Source organism: Salvia miltiorrhiza, unplaced genomic scaffold (assembly GCF_028751815.1).
Source record: "Salvia miltiorrhiza cultivar Shanhuang (shh) unplaced genomic scaffold, IMPLAD_Smil_shh original_scaffold_462, whole genome shotgun sequence".
Lineage (NCBI taxonomy): Eukaryota > Viridiplantae > Streptophyta > Magnoliopsida > Lamiales > Lamiaceae > Salvia > Salvia miltiorrhiza.
In genome coordinates this window covers 14,428-36,543 of record NW_026651554.1, presented here as the reverse complement: position 1 = coordinate 36,543, position 22,116 = coordinate 14,428, and the positions used below count along the sequence as shown (strand labels likewise).

The following is a 22,116-nucleotide window of genomic DNA, read 5'->3' as shown; positions in this document are numbered from 1 at the left end:
CCTATACGGTGCCTTTGATACCGGTGCCGCTCCCGGTTCTAAGTCTATGGTAAATTCCACTTGCCTATTAGGTGGCAATCCTGGCAAGTCTTCTGGAAACACATCACGGAATTCTCGTATGATATCCACATCTTCAATTGCTCTTTTTGTCTCAGCTTTCCCGTTTAGGTACACGAGGAATGCCTGAGAGTCCTTCTTATTCATCATATTTCTTGCTTGTAGGGTGGATATAATCGGTATTCTCCTACCCATTCTTATCCCGTGAAATTCCCAAGCATTATTTCCTGGAAATTTGAAAGAGATCTTCCGCTCCTTGCATAAGATTGTAGCATAATTTTCAGCTAGCCAATCCATTCCTAGGATTATGTCTACGTCCGACATTGGTATAACATATATGTTGTTTGCTATGACCTCTAGTGATCCTATGGTCAATTCTAAGTTTGAGCAAAGATGTGTTACTGTCGTTGTTCCTCCTATTGGTGAAGAGATACTCATGTCCTGATTAGATCTTTCTATTTTGAGTCCTAGGGTGTCCACACATGCACTTGCAATGAAAGAATGTGAAGCACCCGTATCAAACAGAAGTACAACAGGTGTGTTGAGTAGCATGCCCATACCTGCCAGGTTTCCCTGGTTTTTCACGGGCTGGTTCTGTTTGATAGCATAGGCTCTTGCGTGATACGGTTGCATCTTTTGTTGCTGCTGACGTGGTTGTTGTTGTGGCAGTTGTTGTTGATGTGACTGTTGAGGCTGCGGCAATTGCAGATGGCGTGGCTGGGGTAGTGCTTGGATTGCTCTCAGGTGTGGGGCTTGGAATGATGGGTTTTGCCTTAAGTTCATCCCGTGTTGCTTATTTGGGCAACGATTTGCATAATGCCCCTTCTGGTTACAAATGTAACAACTATCACTGCCAGCCTTGCAGATTCCACCGTGGTTTTTGTTGCACTTTGGGCAGGGTGAGGTTTTCTGTTGGTTGTTTCCCGCCTGATTAGGAGCAACTTGTTTCCCAAAGCCCTGTTGCTGGGGTGGTTGTCCCTGCCATGGTTTCCTCTCAGTCTGACCATTGTTATTGCCTTCCCATTTTCGTTTCCCTTTGTAGTTCTGGGATTGGGCTTGTGGGGGGTGGTGGCATAGGCGTTGCCATTGGTCTTTCCCATGGCATTGCTGCCTCAATGTCTAGAGCTCTACTGAGTGATTCAGTATACGACAACCCTCCATGACTAGCCAAAGCCATCCTAATTTCATGCCTCAGACCGGCACAAAATTTTTCAGCCATTTTCTCGTCTGTATCAACTAGTTCTGGGGCATATCTAGACATGTCGCAAAACATCCTGTCATACTGTGTTACCGTCATCCTCCCCTGCTTCAGGTTATAGAATTCCATCTCTTTCTTCTTCCGGTAACTTTTGGGTATATATTTATCATATATCCCTATCTTAAACTGCTCCCACATGAGGTTTTCTAGTTGATCAGCTGTCATTGTCTTCATTCTGGCTTCCCACCAGAAGTCAGCTGATCCCGTCAGTTGGAAAGACACACAGGTTAAACGTTCCTGGTCGGTGCAACGTAGAAAGTTGAAGATGCGTTCGATTGCACGCACCCAAGTTTCAGCCTCAGCTGGATCTCCTGTACCGCTGAAGACAGGTGGGTTTTGACGTAAAAACAATTCCTCTATTCTACGTTCTGGCCGTATTGGTTGTGGAGCTATTTCTGGTTCTGGCCCTGGTTCTGGACCTCTTTCATCATTTTGTGGGATTCTTCTCCCACCTCTTGGACGTCCTCTCTTTGGTGGCATTCTGATAAGTCAATATAATGCGTTTATTAGTACATAGTAGATGTATACTACTTAAATTCTAAAGTCGTTCCTTGTTCTTTCAATCCTTGTTCTAACTATACTGTATGCAAAACCTTTAAATAAACAAAAACATTATAAGTACACAACATATTAAAAAGGCATACATATATATATATAAGTACTTAGAAGTTTTGCCTCCTAGAGGCCTCCTCGAATAATATGGAGTTACAGAACGGTCCATAGGTAGTTACTGTTCCCGTAGTACCAGCTTCCTAGACAAATGAATATTACAACCCACAAGTTCGAGATACATCATACAAGCAAATACAACTACCCTAGACTATCGATCCATGGGAGCTAGCAGACTTGCCCTTCTCCGGATCCTCTTCTGGGTCTTCCTCCGAATCCTCTTCGGAGTCGATATCCAGGTAGTAGTCATCTGTTCCCTCACCCTCTGCCCCGAGCTGAACACGGTCACCGAGAAGTCGGATTTTCACCACATCCTTGCAGGGCGTTCCTGCATCGGAGGTCGTAGCACCCTTCTTAAGGGAAAGAGGCTGAGCAGGAAGTGGCTTCCAACTCGCCTTGCCTGGAGTCTTCTTCCTACTTCCCTCAGTGTCATCGTGGGCTGGGGCTTTTCCCTTTTCAGCAGTCTTGAGTGCCCGGCGTAAGGTCTCACCTTCATCGTTGTCAGTGCGTGCCAGGGCTTTGCCCTTATCAATAAGTTCGCGTGCTTGACGCAAGACTTCTTCTAATTGTTTCATGGCTGCACTGTAAATGGGGTCCTCTTCCCCGGGTGGAGGTGGCTGTACCGGGGGTGTACCGACTGGTGGTTGGGGTGGTGGCGTCTCTTTCCTTTGGGCTTTTGGACGTGATGTCCCAGCCTCGAAGTCGTTTCGGCATCGACGACCGAGAACAGACAGTTGTGGGGAAGCACTCTGCACTGGGATGGGTGGATCTGTTGTTATATGGGCCTGAGTATGAATAAGTGGGGTTCCTTCTTCTGGACGAACTCCGACAGGAGCAAGGTCTCCTGGCCTCATATATGGTCCCCTGAATGCTCTGCCAAAGGCGTCATAGGTGTAGTGAATTGCTGCGATGAACCTTGGAAAATCGCCTTCTGGATCAAACGATTCTTCTGCAGTGCGTACGTAGACACCCGCGAGCTCTGTAGCCCATCCCTGCCAGTCTGGTGGAAGTAATAAGATCAAGCGCATGATCCCGTCATAACCCGTGGCTCCATGCGGATGTGCAGCTTTCCATAGTCGATAATAATGGGCGAGGAACTCTCCTAGGTCATCTCTCCAACAACGTGTGTAGGTTCGGTATTCCCTGAGGATACTTTCAGGACTTGGTCGCCTTGTCATTTGCTTTCTAGCGGTGCGTCGTGTTCTTGCCATCTTTGAAAGAATTACGTTCTATAATTAAACTCATAATAAGTTATTATAGCAGTAGGTTTCTAATTACACTCATGGATCAACAACACAAATCATGATCATATCATAAGTAATATTAATCTCTGACTTATGCATAATTAATAACTCACAAGTCCTAGATCGTGCAGTCATAATCCCAATACTTACATATGTATTGGAATTTTAAGGGTTGAAAGAGATTCAACTCTTTGTGCAAATAGTAAATCATTCAATTCACACTTGTCACTACGAGCTATATAAATAAATTTATCGGGTAAGGCAATAGTTGATGGATGTTTCGTAGCGCTTCAACAATTTGAACTATGCCCGTATCATCATGAGTGACTCGCTTCTTCATGTCTCTATCTTTATACATCCTCGAGTGACGCCTGATTTTCTTTCTTCTATTGTGTTTTTCACTTCAACTGTAGTGAATGATAACTAAACTCATGTATATGTTTTGCTTCTATGTTCTTTGTAAGAGTGATCAAGCATTTCTAACGCATCTAGGTTCATCAAGGAATCTACTCAATCATATAGCATGAAATTTAAGCACTTGTACAAACATTTGAAAATCATTTAATAAATAGTTACCTCTGTTTCTCTGTTGAGCAGGATGTTGTGATGAGGTGCTGAGCTTTTGTCAACTGACATTTCTTACACTAGTAAAGAATAAATTTTGGGGTAACTCTTGGGTTCAGAGCAAACGAACTGCTCTGATACCATTCTGTCACGACCGAACTTAACTAGGGATAGGTAAGCCGGGAAACCGTGACCAGGGAAGGGAAATTAGGAGAGGGGACAGAAAGGGGTGATAAATAATTATAAAGGAATTAAATTAAGATTAAGATATAATATGAGAGTAAGTCACACATATATAGATAATAGCGAGTAATCGGTCATGAGTATCCGATTTAAGTGTTTATACAATAACTTGATTTGACAATCCAACATAATAGGATAAACTGCATCATAACTGAGTGTTCGCAGCGGAAATGAGAACGTGATACATGTATGAAGACATGTATCGCCAAGAGTTTATTTAGTAAATATGACAAAGCTCCGCACGACACCCCATCATCACTCATCACTGCTCAACCTGCACATTTAGAAATACATGCAGGGCTGAGTACAAAGTACTCAGTAGACATATGCCGAAAATCATATACATACTTAATAAATGTAAATTGTCATGCCATTTCAATAGTATAACCAAGTTGTTTGATTTACAATCATTCATTTTATACTACAAAGGGAAGAAGATAGTCGTACAAAAATCCCTATGATTAAGGGATTTTTGTTCATTTCTGACTTTGCATGATCCATTTATGACTTTGTTCATTTCTGACTTTGTATACTGCTTTTCCTGACTTTGTATGTTCAACACTCCCCCTCAAGTTGAGTGACGGGATTTCCGATACTCAACTTGGAGAGAACTTCTGAAAAACTTTTGAAGTCCACAGCCTTGGTTAGAATATCAGCGAGCTGATCTTCAGACCTCACAAACGGGAGCTCCACAATCTTTTCCTCAATCTTTTCCTTGATAAAGTGCCTATCCACTTCGACATGTTTAGTTCTATCATGTTGAACTGGGTTCTCAGATATGCTGATGGCAGCCTTGTTGTCGCAGTACATTTGGCACGTCTTTGTTGGGTGAAGGCCTAATTCCATCAACAATCTTCTTAGCCAAAGGACTTCGGTTAACCCACTCTTGATTCCTCTGAATTCTGATTCTGCACTTGAGAGAGCAACCACCTTTTGTTTCTTGCTTCTCCATGAGACAAGATTTCCTCCCACAGATGCAAAGTATCCAGCTGTTGACTTTCTGTCATTCGGGTTTCCTGCCCAGTCAGCATCGGTGTAAGCTTGTATCTCCAGGTGTCCAGTCTTTTTGAACAGCACTCCATAGTCAAAAGTCTTTTTCAAATATCTCACAATTCTGAGCGCAGCTTCCATGTGGTCAGCCTGTGGTTGGTGCATGAATTGACTAACAACACCAACAGCATACGCAATATCAGGCCGAGTATGGGAAAGATAGATGAGTTTCCCTACCAAACGTTGGTATTTCCCTCGATCCGCCAATTCAGCTCCATTCACAATCTGTAGCCCATGATTGACAGTCATAGGCGTCTCAGCTGGCTTGCAATCTAGCATCCCAGTTTCTGCAAGAAGGTCAAGAGTATACTTTTTCCGATTGATAAAAATCCCTTTCCTCGATCTGAGTACTTCGATCCCGAGGAAGTACTTTAGTCTCCCAAGGTCCTTCATTTCGAACTCTTTGAACAAGCTTTCTTTCAACTTCTGAATCTCCTCTGTGTCATCCCCTGTTATGATCATGTCATCAACATAGATGACTAAACAAGGGATCAGATCACCTCGTTTCTTTAAGAATAAGGTGTGATCTGAGTTGCTTTGCTGGTACCCAAACTTCTTCATGGCTGCAGTGAATCTTCCAAACCAAGCTCTGGGAGACTGCTTGAGCCCATATAAGGTTTTCTTCAATTTGCAGACTTCACCCTCTCCAAAATCTCCTGAAAAACCTTGAGGCACCTCCATGTAGACTTCTCTCTCTTCTTCAAGCTCTCCATGAAGGAAAGCATTTGTAACATCGAACTGATGAAGATCCCAGTCCTTATTGGCAGCAATTGAGAGGAGCACTCTGACAGTGTTCATCTTTGCAACAGGTGAGAAGGTCTCCTCGTAGTCGATCCCATATATCAGTGTGTATCCTTTTGCGACCAATCGAGCCTTGTAACGCTCAATAGATCCATCCGGTCTCCTTTTGATTGTGAAGACCCATTTGCATCCTACAGTTTTCTTCCCCTTTGGTAGTCTACACTTCTCCCATGTATGGTTTCGATTCAGTGCACTTATTTCTTTCTTCATGGCATCTCTCCAATGTGGAATCTTTATGGCCTGTTCTGCATTCTTTGGGATCTCTTCGTCATACAAAGCTACTTCATAGGCAGCGGCAGTTTTGGATAGGTTCCCTTTGGCGATACCCCCAATAGAATACCGAGAGTTCTTCCCAAACTTTTCTGGTGAATAACGTTTAGGAGGAATTCCTCGAGTACTTCTAGGGGGTAACACATATCTCTCATTGTCTGCACCCATGGTATGCTCCTCCTGTACTTCCTGTTCTTCTTCTTCAACCACTTGAGAAACAGGATCAGTAGAACCCGAAATCATAGTAATAGGTTCAGAATCTCTTACCTCAGATATCAGTGGCGAAGAAGATATTTGGGGCGGCGGTGGATTGGATTGCTCAGATGTGAATGAAGTAAGCTCGGTGGCTAGGTTAACTTTTTCTGTTGGATCTGCTTCCGGGACTGGCATTGGTAACCAACTTAACAAGTCGATCTCACTCTCACTCTCCCCCTGACTGGTAAGGTGGTTATCGTAAAAATACTCAGTTTCAAGGAAATCACAGTTCATGGTGGTGATGATTTGACGGGTTTTGGAATTGTAACACCTATATCCTTTTTGATTAACTCCATATCCTACAAACACACACTTGACTGCACAAGGAGAGAGTTTGGTGCGTTCATGTTTAGGAATGTGAACGAAAACAGAGCACCCAAAGACCCGTGGTTGAAGTGTAAGGGCAAGAGGTATGGAGGCCAGAGTAGACAATTTCTGTAATGGTGTTTGAAGTTTAAGAGTCCTAGTAGGGAGACGGTTAATAAGGTAAGCCGAGGTTGCCACGGCCTCGGGCCAAAACGAGGAGGGAACATGAGACTCAATCATCATAGAACGAGTCATTTCAAGTAAAATTCGGTTTTTTCTTTCGGCAACTCCGTTTTGTTCAGGAGTGTGGGGGCAAGTAGTTTGATGAATAATCCCTTTTGTTTGACAAAATATTTTCATGGAATTATTAACAAATTCCCCCCCATTATCAGTTCTAAGGGTTTGGATGTTTTTCTGAAACTGAGTTTGAACCATAGTATGGAAATGAGTAAATTTTTCAAAAACTTCAGATTTGTGTTTTAAAAAATATACCCATGTCATCCTAGTGCAATCATCAATAAATAACAGAAAATATTTAAAACCTTGTCCCCCTACCACGGGTGAAGGACCCCAAACATCAGAATGAACAAGAGAAAATATGGAGTTTACTTGTGTGTCATTAGGCTTAAAAGATTTTCGGTGGCTTTTAGCTAAAACACAAGTTTCACAAGATAAATTCTCATCATTTTTTATTAATTTAGGAAATAAAAGCTTAAGATACCCCATGGATGGATGCCCTAACCGACGGTGCCAAAGCCAGGCTTCTCGGTCAGCAGTTCCGTGAGCCAGCATCACCTTGCCTTGTTGAGCTATCTCATCCACATAGTACAATCCATCCCGCTCAGTGCCACGCCCAATAATCTCCCCCGTCCTGATATCCTGAAGCAAACAGAAGTGGGGATGCATTATCATGGTACAATTGAGTTCTTTTGTGACATAGCTAATAGATAATAATTTGTGTGAAAGAGACGGGACATATATACAATTTGAAAGCCTTAAAGTGGGAGACATCTCTATTGTTCCTGCTCCTTCAACCTGAGTCAAGTCACCACTGGCAGTTTGGACATGTGTTCGATATGATGGTGATGACTCAATGATATCAGTTTTATCGAATGTCATTGTATCAGTAGCCCCACAGTCAAAAATCCATCTTTTATCTCTATCTTGTTTATCACTAGAGATTTGATATGCAGCGGAAGTATTTAGTGACTTTCTACATAATTGAGAGGTGCTTTTAGTATTATGTAGAAAACTAGGGCACTTATGTAATTTTTGGAAATCAAGTGGGGCAGATTGTATAGCATGGGGTGACTTTTGTAATAAACGAGAATCTGAGGGACTTATGGGCAAGGCATGGGGTATTTTGTGTAAATATGCGAAATTAGGAGGGTTTGGTGTAAAAACACCAAACCCTATACCTGAATTCTTAGAATTTCCGCCTCCTTCATTCGGCCCTTCTCCATTCATGCCAATCTCCTCAATTCGGCCTCCTCCAATATGCCCAGTCTCCGGCGACCGGTTCATAGCAACCGCCGTTGCCCTACGCCGATTCAGCGGCTGCCGAATCCGATCGAGCGGAAGGAGTCGTCGACCACCATTAATTTCGCGTCGCCGGCGATCTCGTTCATGTCCTCTCTGACCGGCGACACCGACAGCCTGCAGCCGTCGATGTCGATGTGTGTGGTTGGTGGCGTTGCCTGGACCGGCGGCGGTGTGTGGCGGTCGGACCTCAGGCCGCTGAGTAGGGCGGTGGGCGGCGGCGAGTCCGGCTCCGACCCCTCTCGATGATGAGACGTCGATGTCGGAGCGGTTGGTTGCCGGCTGCAAGTTTTGTAGTCGGGCGGCCTCCCTTCTCACTTTTGAGAACGCCGACTTGACTGAGGGAACGGGGACTTTCTTGAGAATGTCCCGACAAAGTTTGTCGTATCTCCCATCTAATCCAGGGAGGAACTGAAATAATCGGTGATTTCCGATCAGTTTTCGGTGCTTATTAATCCCTTCTTCATTGTAGTTGATTGGATTTGGGTCTCTTCGACCCATTCTGTGGATTCTGTTTGGATTTGGGTTATTTGAATCTATTTGGTTTATGGTTTCAATCTCTCCTGGCATTTTTTTTTTCAGGAAATGAAGAACAGGGGCTACCTTGATTTGGTGAATTGGCTAGGAACGGTTTTGGTTTTGGATTTGGATTATGAACGATGATGATTTGTTTCTGAGTTCCTAGGATTGAACCTGCTCTGATACCATGTTAAAACATGGTATTATCATAATGCATAGAGAAAGATAAAGAGAAGCAAATGATTGTTATTGTATTGCTTGATATTGTTTGATTTACAATCATTCATTTTATACTACAAAGGGAAGAAGATAGTCGTACAAAAATCCCTATGATTAAGGGATTTTTGTTCATTTCTGACTTTGCATGATCCATTTATGACTTTGTTCATTTCTGACTTTGTATACTGCTTTTCCTGACTTTGTATGTTCAACAACCAGATGATAGTAAGAAGGTTGTGTTATACATTGGTGATGCGTGGATGATGAACACAGTATATATGTGCTGTTTCGCAATATCAACAACAAATTAAAAGATAACATCAAGAACTGGGGTATCCTTCAATGGTCAAGGGAGCTCTTACACAAGGAGTCATACATCAATTGCAAAAGATCCAAGCAAACTAGATTACTTAATTTTTTTGTTTGAGCTAGCTTGTACATATAACAATGAAAATATGAAAAATGTGAAATTCATGCTTTCTGTGGTAGAGGACGCTAGCAGTAGCAGGACTTGCATTATATGTTGAGTATGCAGTGTTCTTCATAAGCACATTTGTATGATTCAGACTCAATTTCGGAACATTATTAACAAATTCGTCGTCACAATAACAGAGACTTCTGTAGAAAAGATATGGAATCATACACCATAACTCATGTGTTTATACCCCTCAACAAAATGAAATAATACGAACCAAAGAACTCTCCATCAAATGGCCAGATCTCTTATATATGTTCCTTATTCTCTTAATTATATGAAAATGAAGTTTTTTTTTCATTAATTTTATTATTTATCTTTCTCTTCTTCTATCAAACATGTCTCTATCTTCTCTCTCACTCTTTTTTTGGATAACATCAAATTTAATTCATGAAAAAAATATTCAATATGCATCTTAAATTTAAGTTCGTGACAAAATATATATAATTAATATTATATATAAATCATAAAAAATGAATTTAAAATGAATAAGTTATGAAAAAAATTAAAACTTAAAATGTTTTATTTTCTCTCTTCAATTTTTTATTAAATTAATTTTTATTAAAAAGAGAAAGAGGTAAAACGAACCAAGAACCCTTGAGTGCACAAACAACAAACTAAGGGCCGAGCCTCATTAAAACCCTTTTTAAGGCAAACCTGGTCGGAAAATCCTTAAAAGGGAAAAAGAGTACTCGTCTAAACAAGGAGCTGTGTGGGAACGGAAGTGAGACAACTTCAGAGATTCCGGCCGAACCATCACCCCTAAGCAGCTCGGTTCCCGAACACATCAAAGCAAACCAACAAAGGAGAACAAGCAAAGAACAAGCAAAAACACAACCAACTAAAAAGGAACCAAAATGAAAACCAGAAATAGCACGACACCAGCCACAACTAGCTAAGCTAAAAGGAAAATCAGCAGACCAAGAAAAACCATGTAAACGGAAGAAGTAGGAACCATCCCAACACCAACAGACAACCGAAACCCCAACGTAGCAACCGCACCTGTCGCGAGAAGCATCCAACCTATTCGAAACAAACACTAACACCTTAAAGCACCATTCTAACAAAGCTATGGGTAGAAAAATCACGAGCCACCGCATGTTTAATATCGTCAATCGCATAAGGCCACCATCCCTCTTGTCTATCATCATTGGCCATTATGTCCGCGGGGTGATTTCCTTCCCGAAAGATGTGAGTAACAATCAAAGAAAAACCATGAAGACGACGAAGAACCTGCTTCCAGGAAGCTAAGAAACGCCAGGGAACATTCGTGGAGCGATTCTCCAACAACCGCACCACATACATCGAATCGGACTCAACCCAAAGATGAAGCCAGCCACGATCATGAGCAATATTAATAGCAGTAATAACCGCGAGAAGCTCAGCTTCAAAAGCAAACCCACTACCACCCTTGATGTGAAAACAGCCACGGACATAAGCAAAATTATCCCTAAAAACTCCTCCCGCGGCAATACGACCAGGAGCCCCTTTAGCAGAGCCATCGGTGTTGACCTTAATCCAATGAGTCACCGGAGGCCACCAATAAACCTCCACCATGCGAGGGGGAGGAGCAGCTCGACTGCCAATTCCAAGACTTCTAACAATCACGTAGTCAGTCCAATTATTCTTGATGGTACCAAGCCGTGAAAAATTAGAATCCATCTCTTTAAAATAAGCTTTAACAAAAGTAAGAATCGACCGAGCCTCAAAACGGAGATCATCGAAAACAATCGCATTCCTACAGTCCCATATCTTCCACAGGATCGAAATAATGCCTCCTTTCCAAAAAGCCAAAATTTGGGGGCTGAAGCAAGCATTCCAAGCCAGCACTAAAAAAGTGTGAATATCCAAGCAACTTAACAGATCCGTTTTATGAAACCAGACCAGAAACGTTTCCCAAATGTAACTAATCCGAGGACAGCTCCACATGATATGCTCAATGGTTTCAGCATCCATATAACAAAAGGGACAACCATTAGGAGTGACCATACCTTGTCTAACGAGAGTATCCAAGGTTGGAAGACGCCCATGAAGAATCCTCCAGCATAAGATCGAACGACGAATCGGAATGTACGGTTCCCAAATCCATGTCCCCCATTTCACCATAGTGTAACGATGACAATTCTTGGAGAAGGCTAAAGCCGCCGAGACATCCCCTTTGAGCGAATGCTTCCAATATCTAGAATCTTTTTCCTCGCTCATAGGAATCAATAAAATATCAGCCACCACCTCAGGAAAATAATTCACAAACGAAGGCGAGAAATGCCACAGACCATCGTAGTAGTAATCTTTCACAGAGAAATGGAGAAAATCATGCATGTTGTGAGGAATTTTGAGCTTATCCACCAAAATGTAACCCAGCCAATCATCCTTCCAAAAATAAGTATTAGCACCATTATTGATGCAAGAGTAAGAATCAACCACCAAGGGATCAATCTCCTGTTTCACGCCGAGCCAAATAGTCGAATTAGCAATATTTTGCTTAGCATAGCTGAAGGTCGTGAGGTATCTGGACCTCATAATCCGATGAGCCCAATCATCACCTTTTATCATCTTCCATGCCAGCTTCATCAAAAAAGATTTATTCATTAAGGTAAAAGAACGAATGCCAAGACCACCTTCCTCTTTAGGAGCGCACACCCGTCTCCAACTAACAGAACAACGCGGTTGCTGATCAATGCTGCCCGTCCAAATGAAATTACGACATTTACGGTCAAGCGAATGCAATAACGATTTAGGCCATTTATAAACCATCATCGAATGCACAATCGAACTCTGAATCACAGACCTCACCAAACATAAACGGCCTGCGATAGACAGTTGAAGACCTTTCCACCTTGCAAACTTTTGGACAATTTTATCAAAGATCGGCATGAGATACGAGGCCCGCGGACGACCAACAAATATAGGAACTCCCAAATACGTCATCGGAAGATTCCCCACAGAGAAACCCATGACACGCTGAATAGCCCTTCTCCTATCCGTAGTCACGCCCCTAGCGAAGTAGAGATTCGATTTCTCCTGACTGCAAACCTGACCAGAAATCGAACCATAATAATTCAGAATTTCCTTGATCTTTCGAGCATTACGAACCGTAGCAGTGCTAAAAAGGATAATATCATCAGCATAAAATAAGTGTGTTGGAAAATTAGTGGCCCGGCTGAAACCCATCGGACTAAGGTGTCTCGATTCCACACAACTGCTGATAAGGTGACTCAGGACGTCTTCCGCAATCCCAAATAAAATCGGCGACAACGGATCACCCTGCCTAACCCCACGAGAACAAGAGAAGTACCCCGAAAGCTGACCATTGTAAAGAATGGAGAGCCGGGCAGAGCTAAAAATGATCCAAATCCAATTGACGAACTTCTCATGATATCCATTCGCTCTCAAAACTTGCATAATGAACTCCCAGCGAATGGTGTCAAAAGCCTTACGAATGTCAATTTTGCAAGCCATATTCGAACCCCGATTCGTACGTTGCATCGAGTTGAATCCCTCAGAGCTGAGCATAATGCAATCATGGATGTTGCGACCACTAATGAAACCAAATTGGTTATTAGAGATATGAGTGGACGCAATCCTGCTAAGCCTTGACGCCAAGATTTTGGAAATGATTTTAAAGAAGAAGTTCGACAGAACGATGGGTCTCAAATCAGCAACAGTTGAAACATCCTTCTTCTTTGGGATAAGAATCATTATACTGGAATTGCAACCAGTAGGTAAATAAGAAGACCGGAAAAAAGTTTGAACAGCACTGACAACATCCGTCTTAATAATTTCCCAGCAAGTCTGAAAGAAGGAACCAGAGAAACCATCAGGTCCAGGGGCACTATTAGCGTCCATTCCAAAGACCTCCTCCGCAATCTCACTCTCCGCAGGTATACTGACCAAAAAATTATTCTGAGCATCCGAAACCGCCAGATCAAAAAGCGCCTCAATCTCCAAAGGGTCAGCGCTCGGGCTTCCATCATCCATGAAAAGAGCCGAGAAGTGCCCGATGATATGTTGCTCAATAATACTCGGATCATAGACATCCACACCATCAATATTCAAGCGAGTAATCAAAGTATTCCTCCGTTTGAATTTTATCATTCTGTGAAAGAAAGTCGTATTTCTATCCCCATCTTGCAACCACGAGGCACGGCTTTTCTGTTGAAAAAGATTATTTTTTCTAGAAAGCGCAACATTAAGCTCAGCTTGCAAACGAATCTCCTCATCGAAGAGCTCATCAGTATATCCAGTTTCAGAAATCTGGTTCTGGGTGACCTCCAAATGATTCTGAAATAGACCAATCGAATTATCAACGTTGCCAAAAACATCTTTATTCCAGACCTTAATATCATAACGCATGGCAGCTAGTGTTAACAGCAACCGTCCACGAATTCTTCACCATATCTAAGAACGAAGGATGAAGGGTCCACATATTCAGAAATCTGAAGTGTCTTATGCCAGATGGAGTAACCTGACGGCACTGCAGAACTAACGGAGAATGATCAGAGGTGAGCCTCGGAAGCGCCGTGGTAACAATCGAATCGCATAAATCAGCAAAACCCTTGGAAAAAAATGCTCTATCAAGGATAGATTCAACATGACGGGGAAAAAACCGACGTCCAGACCAGGTAAAGCGAATCCCTTCAGTCGGAGATTCAATGAATTGAGAATCATCAATGAAAGCGCAGAAGTCCAAGCATGAGCTTCTTGAAGGGGACCTAGAACTGATCCTCTCATTAGAGCCTTTGACTGCATTAAAATCACCAATAAAGACAGTATTACCTGACGTGAAATGTAGAAGATCATGCCAAAGTTGACGGCGGAGGATCTGGTCATTGGCTCCGTGTATAATAGCTACACGGAAGTTGAAAGTTTGCCAAATACAATCAACGATCACAGATTGGTCAGAGGAAAAAACCATGGTTGCAATCACATCAGGATGAGCAAGAACCCAAATGTTCGAACTTTTAGATGGTCGACAATTTTGATGAATAGGCACCATATTTAAAGAATTCCAGTAGCTCTGCCTCACCTTACGAAACGCCTTCTTAGGTTCAATCAAACCCAAGATAATAGGAGAAAATGAGCTACAGTGCTCCTTAAGTAACCGCTTGGATTCGTCCGTCAAACCACGGACATTCCAGGCGATGATATTCATGAAGATTGATTGAAATGGGCGGAGGAGCCTCCGCATCTTTTTATTTACAACTTTTTATTTATATTTATTTATTTATTTATTCTGACACATACTAATCTATAATTATAATGTGTAATGCTAATTTTTATTATCAAATAATTTAAAATTATTTAATAACTATAAGAGATATTTACTGTAAAATTCACGAACTTTCAACAAATTCTGGTATTTTCCCTAACCTTTAAATTTGAAAAGCAAATTAAGATCAAAATAAACTTTAGGGCCGGGTCACAAAAAATTAAACACGTTTATCACGTGGCGTCGGTACAACCACTTGACCACATAAAGATATGGCCAGTAAATGAGCTGTTTATATCGACTTTAGATATTCGATATATTTGGAAACTATCAATAGTTACGTAACTTTATAAATTAGAAAATATCCATCTGTAAATAAGTAGAAGACTGACTTTGCAATCATGTATCTTCACAAATCTTGTTCAATCAAGATAGAAATTAATATTAGTTCACACTTTATCGAACACTTCATCAGCATTAATTGTATCACCAATGAACATATCTCTTTCGATTCTTGCTTAGAGGGTGTTTGGCTAAGCTTATAAGCTCCTCAAAACAACTTATAAGCTGTTTAGGAGCTTATAAGCTCTTTCAAAGTGTTTGACAAAATAAGCTCCAAAAATAAGTTCCAAGAGCTTATAAGCTCCCTAAAAAATAAATTTCTCTACCCCAACTTAGTTTTTTATAATCTCATATACAACAATCATTTTACAAATATTTTTTAACTATAATTTATTATTTCATCATATATCATTCAATTTCATTTTTCTTCAATTTTCTCTCTCTAAAAAAATATTCTCTCTTTCTAGCAAAAAAATTCTCTCTCTAGATTATAAGCTCTGCAAATACTTTGACAACTTATAAGCTCTTAAAAATTACATCTTATAAGCTGTTGAAACATCTTATAAGCTCCAAGAACTTGTAAGCTTTTTTAAATAAGCTTAGCCAATCTCGTCGCTCATAATTTGCTTCAATCAGTGATATGTACCAAAGTAAATAGAAATATATTGGAAAAAATAACTGATTTGTAGTCTTACTTTTCGTGTGAGTTACAAAGACGGCAACCAGCTAGACATATGAAACATCAAATAGTAAATGAAAATTTTCAATTTATAATTTAGCCAACAAACTCAACATCGGAATCTCCTTATCCTGTCTGAAAAATTTCATGTCCGATTCTAGCAAACACACCCATGCTTCGATCCCATCGTTGCTTCTGTTGTTCAACAGAATTATATGATTCAGCACCGGCATGGCGGCGATGCTCACCCACTCCGGCTTCCCGAACCCGAAATCCGCCTCGTATTCGCTGAATTTCGAGACATCCGTCACCCATATCACCTTACAATCATCGCTGTCGCCTCTAAGAAATTCTCGACCATCGATTTCCGGCCAAACTTTGTGTCCCAGAGCAACCGCGCGCAGTCGCGGATGCTCTGTGCCAATCCCTGACGCATCCTCCCCGCCAGGGCGGGGAGGTTCTGCTTGAGAGTGCTCACCGCAGCCTCGGCCGCAGTGAGCTCCAAGAAAGAACCGGAAAGCCATGTGCCGAAAGCATGTTTCGGCACCGGCGGGACGGTTCTTTCACGGACGTCGATGAGCTGCCCGATCACAGCGGCTCGGGGCTCCCCGCCGCGCCGAGCCATGTCAGCGCGGAGGAGGGCCTGGGTGAGAAAGGCGGACACCGCCACCACCCTTGACGGCGGCCGCTCGGATTCTGTATTGCTTTGCCGTCGAACACGAGGCGCCTCATGACGAGCTTTTCATGAGTTTCGGGCTCGTGGGAGTCGAGCGGCGGCAGATTCTCGGAGGGGAAGAGGTCAGCATGGGCGTCGAAATGGGGTTGGATTAGGGTTGCTCCGCCGCTTGCCGCCGCCTTCGCCCATGCCGTGATGAATAGGGCTAATGGGGTGGAGTCGATCACCCTGTGTGACGCACAAACCCCGATTGCCAAACCTCCGCAACGAAATCTGGAAAAATATATATAAAATCATTATTGGTACCGTCATTTAAAAAAAGAAAAACAAACAAATCATTAGAAATCCGGCAATACTTAATACTCCCTCCATCTGCAAAATGAGTATTTATTTCGGGGTGGCACGAGTTTTAAAGAATTGATTAATTATGTGTGGAATAAGGGCTCATTTTTATTGTGAGTGAATTATGTATGATACAATTACCAAAAAAATTACCAAAAAAGGAAATGACTACTTATTTGATAAACGGATTAAAAAGAAAATATGAATACTTATTTCGTCGACGGAAGGTCCGAATTAGAAGGAATCAAAATTCTGAAGAAAAGGTCAGTGTCGACATACTTCTAATTTTTTAATCGTCATGTAAATTATGTCTTGTATTCATATTGTACTCCCTCCATCCCATATGCTTAGGCTTGTTTTCCTTTTTTGAATTTCCCATTTATATAAGCTTGTTTCCATAAAAAATAATTTTTTTTACTCATTTACTATTATATCCCTATTTAATTCTTTAATTTACTTCCACTTTAATACATCATTAAATAATAAATATGGACATACTAGGAAATTGACTTATATATTTTCATTTCCAATGATTTTTCTTAATCTTTGTGAAAATTCCAATTAGCCTATCCATATGGGACGGAGGGAGTATAAAGTTAAGGATGATCGAAATTTTAATTCATGCCGAATTGAAAAACAATAAAATTTCATCTACTTATTTGACTAAAAACAATAGTGTTAGTAAAATTCGATTTTTGAATATACCTCATGTAATTTTATTACTATTAATTTCAAGTCAACATTACACCCTCTTGAGCTTGTACCTGTTTATTTGGACAGCCAGGATGGGGTCGGTGGGCCCCTCGGCAGCAGGGACGTCGACCGGGAGGAGCTGGTTGAGCTGCTCGGGGTCGACGTCAGCTGCGATGATCTGCAAGATATCGCCGTCGACTTCCGCCACCGCGAAGAGAGCGCCTTGGTCGCCGCAGTCGACTTCTCGCTTCCCCTTATCGTACCTCCCCGCTAGCGGGTAGAAGTTGGAGAGGATCAGAGCCATTGATTCTTCCAAGCTACCAAATTTTTGTTCGATTTCATCGTTGGATGAAAAATAGAGGATGCGGACGTGGTTGAAGGCCGGGTTGATTTCGTCTGAGAGAGAGATTTTGTAGCGCCGGAGCTGCGGCGGCGTACGGTTGCATGGTTTCACCAGCTTCCGGCTAATGACGTTCACCTTCATCTCCTGCTGCACTCAAAATAATCGAACAAACTTTAAAATGTTTTTGTTTTTTTTATTTAAGTTAAAAAAATTAATTAAGAAAATGTGAGTGTGGAGGAGAATCGGATACTATGCCCTAAAACTTGAGCAAATAGAGATGATATATAAACTAAGTGTTGTGTGTCTGTGAAGAAGCTCAATTCTGGCTTGTTATATATAGGTATTTTGGGAATTAATGTTATGATATATATATATATAGAAACAATAGGGCCGGATGGCCCTATTGGTGATTGAAACTTAAATTTTGTCCACAAAATTTAAAATATTAATATTTTGCCATCTTTTATGTGCTCTACCTAATTTACCCTTTAACCCAATAGATCCAACAACTTCATTTGACCCGGATCCAGATTTAGGGATTAACCCATGCCTTGTCTACCCCCTAGACCCCCGACCCCACCCCCCCACCCACCCACCCACCCCCCACCACCCACCCCAAGCCAAAAAAAAAAAAAAATTTACTTCCCCTGCGTGTCTACCCCCAGACCCCCGACCCCACCCACCCCCCACCACCCACCCCCAAGCCAAAAAAAAAAAAAAAATTTACTTCCCCTGCCTTGTCTACCCCTAGGGCTGGGAATCGGGTCGGGATCGGGTACCCTACCCGAAAAAATCGGGTACCCGGTCCCGATTAAGACGGAAAATCGATACCCGATCCCGAACCCGAAAAAAATCTAATACCCGACTCGGGTACCCGAGTCGGGTATTCGGGTACCCTAATTACCCGGTCAAAATTACATGTTTCAGGTCAAACTGTGTAAAATCGGGTATTTCGGGTATTAGGGTACCCGGTTTTCCTTAATCAGGTATTAGGGTACCCTAATACCCGAAAATACCCGATTTTTTTTTAAAAAAATTCGAAAATGTAACCACTAATTTCATGCCCAATTGAAATTGAAATTGAAATTGAAATTAAGAAATTAAAATTTAATTAAATTGAAATTGAAATTAAGGAATTAAAATTTAATTAAATAATTTAAATACATTTAATTAAAAAATCGGGTATTTCGGGTATACCCGATACCCTATCGGGTATACCCGATACCCGATTTTTTAACACCCTAAATACCCGAACCCGACCCCGACGGGCCCGACCCCTAATTTTTTGGGTATAGGGTACCCGATACCCGATTTTTTCGGGTCGGGTATCGGGTACCCGATTACCCGATCCCGAAATTCCCACCCCTATCTACCCCCCAGACCCCCGACCCCACCCCCCACCACCCACCCCCAAGCCAAAAAAAAAATTTTTTTTTTACTTCCCCTGCCTTGTCTACCCCCAGACCCCCGACCCCACCCACTCCCCCCCCCCCACCACCCACCCCCAAGCCAAAAAAAAATTTTTTTTTTACTTCCCCCCGCCTTGTCTACCCCCTCGACCCCCGACCCCACCCACCCCCCACCCACCCACCCCCAAGCCAAATTTTTTTTTTTTACTTCCCGTGCCTTGTCTACCCCCCCAGACCCCGACCCCACCCACTCCCCCCCCCCACCACCCACCCCCAAGCAAATTTTTTTTTTTTTTACTTCCCCTGCCTTGTCTACCCCCCCAGACCCCCAACCCCACCCACCCCCCCACCACCCACCCCAAGCCAATAATTTTTTTTTTTACTCCCACTGCCCTGCCTACCCCCTGACCCCCGACCCTACCCCCCACCCCCCCACCCACCCCCAAGCCAAAAGGAACTTTTTAAACACTTCCCCTAGGGTTTAGATATTCCATTTAGGGTTTAGATTATCCATTTAGGGTTTAGATGTTCCATTTAAGGTTTAGATTATCCATTTAGGGTTTAAATGTTCCATTTAGGGTTTAGATGATGCTGTTGTTTCTATATTTGTTCTGCATGTTTGGCACTTATGGCACTATTAGTGCCATAAGTGCTAAAAAGACCATTTTACTTTATTTTATTTTGGATTTTCGTTGGCACTTATGGCACTAATAGTGCCATAAGTGCCATAAAATAAAATAATAAAGTAAAATTTTTTGGCTTGGGGGTGGGTGGGGTGGGTGGGGTCGGGGGTCTGGGGGGTAGACAGGGTAGGGGGAGTAAAAAAAAAATTTCGTTGGCACTTATGGCACTATTAGTGCCATAAGTGCCATAAAATAAAATAATAAAGTAAAATTTTTTGGCTTGGGGGTGGGTGGGGTGGGTGGGGTCGGGGGTCTGGGGGGTTGACAGGGCAGGGGGAGTAAAAAAAAAAATCGTTGGCACTTATGGCACTAATAGTGCCATAAGTGCCTAACCCGACCCGCGTGCCTGATCCTACCCGGCACGCGACCCGCGCTCCTGACCCTACCCAGTCCGCCCAATTAAGGGCAAAAACGTCCCAAAGCTATAAAAATGGCCAAAATTTGTGTTTTTTCAATGTGTGGCCATAAATTGTGTTTTATGCTTCATTTTGGCTACTTCAAAATTTTACTCTATATATATATATATATATATATATATATATATATATATATATAGGTGGCGGTTATTCAATAAACCACCCTTATTTTAAGAATTACGAACTAGCAAAAATGCATGAATTTTATGTATAACACGCATGAATAAACTGTATAAAGGCATGAATTACGAAAAATAATTTTTTGCTACCTTTGGGATTCGAACTCAGGACCATGAATTTATCCAACAAGGTGATGAATCAACCGTAGATCTTGATGATCTAAAGGCTGAAAATTGTTCCTAATTTATATTTTAAGAAGCGTTCTTATTTTAGCTTTCCCCTATATATATACATATGCCATGATTAACATTTGGTACTATATATCAATGGATGATTGCCAATTGCTAAGAGAATTTTAAAATATATTCCAAAGTTTGCATCTTGATTAATAACTGATTAAATAACGATTTATTAACGAACCAATCCGATCTTTCAAATAAACCGCCTGTGCAGACAGCCAATGTGGCCAATAGCACTACTATTTTTTTATTACTCTCTCCGTCCCAACTTTTAATATCCATTTGAGAGTGATATGTACGAGTTTTAATAAAGTGGTTGTGTATGTTGTGACTGGAATAAAGGTTAGAATAATTAAAGTGGAGTAAGGATCTCACTTACTTTTACTAAAAATAAAAATAATACCAAAATGTGGAACATACTACTAAAATGGTAATATAGATACTAAAAATTGGGACAATGAAAATAGATTCGATTTTCTTGCCCTGCTCTTAATTTGGTACTGAATTGGGGAAGCAAAAATTATGAAATTGAGATACGAAAGTCATGTTTTTCAAATCTAATACTCTAGTGACCCTAGACATGAACATGCATAACTACAAAGGGTGACCATGCATGATCTCTTTCAATTTTTGTTAGAATCATGAGTAACGGTTTGCAGGAAAACACTACAAGAAAACGCAGCTCTAACGATCGAAAATTCGGTCGTTAAACTCGAAAATTCGATCGTTACCATTAAAATTATATCAAAATTTAATAAAACTGTCTTACGATCGAAATACAATCGTTGATACGGTCGTTAATTTTTAACGACCGTTTCTTTCGGTCGTAGATTTTTTTAAAAAATAAAGTTAAAAACATAAAAAAAAAAACGGTCGTTAAAAATTAAATTTCGGTCGTTACGCCCGCCTTTTTAAAGACTGAAAATTTCGGTCTTTAATTACGGTCGTTAAACTCGCTGTTTCTTGTAGTGAAACTAGATGCTCGATGAAATGTCTCAATGAGAATATAAGAAAGTAAGATTTCTTGGAAACAGTTCTTTGAGATAAAATAATAATTTAAATTTCGACGAATGAAAAATATTTAAACACTATCACAATTCATGAAGATTATTAAATCCTAGCCTGCCTAACTTGATAAATCAAAGCAATAATAGTAACTATCCGCAAAAACTCTTGTGAAATGGCCCGCCTTTAATTATTTTGAAATCCCATGAATGTAATTAGTTAACTAAGATTTCTATGCAGGAGTAATGGGACATCCAAGAATTAATTAATACTTACACGTGATTTCATTTGAGTCACATACATATATAACTTCAAGATGTTTTCCACGTGAATTCAGTCACATACATAACTTTAGGATGTGACTCAATGAGATCTATCATCTATATCTTTAAGAAAACATCAAAGATTTATTCATTAGACATATTACCTATCTCTGATTACTGATTTGTTTATTTATTGATTAGAATCATGTTTTGAGATATTGATAAAAT

General features: G+C 41.3%; 1 pseudogene; it reads right to left on the bottom strand.

Annotated features, from left to right (window-relative positions):
- Nucleotides 1-15,661: 15,661 nt before the first annotated feature.
- Nucleotides 15,662-18,014, bottom strand: LOC131004833 (pelargonidin 3-O-(6-caffeoylglucoside) 5-O-(6-O-malonylglucoside) 4'''-malonyltransferase-like; annotated as a pseudogene).
- Between the last annotated feature and the right edge of the window lie 4,102 nt (nt 18,015-22,116).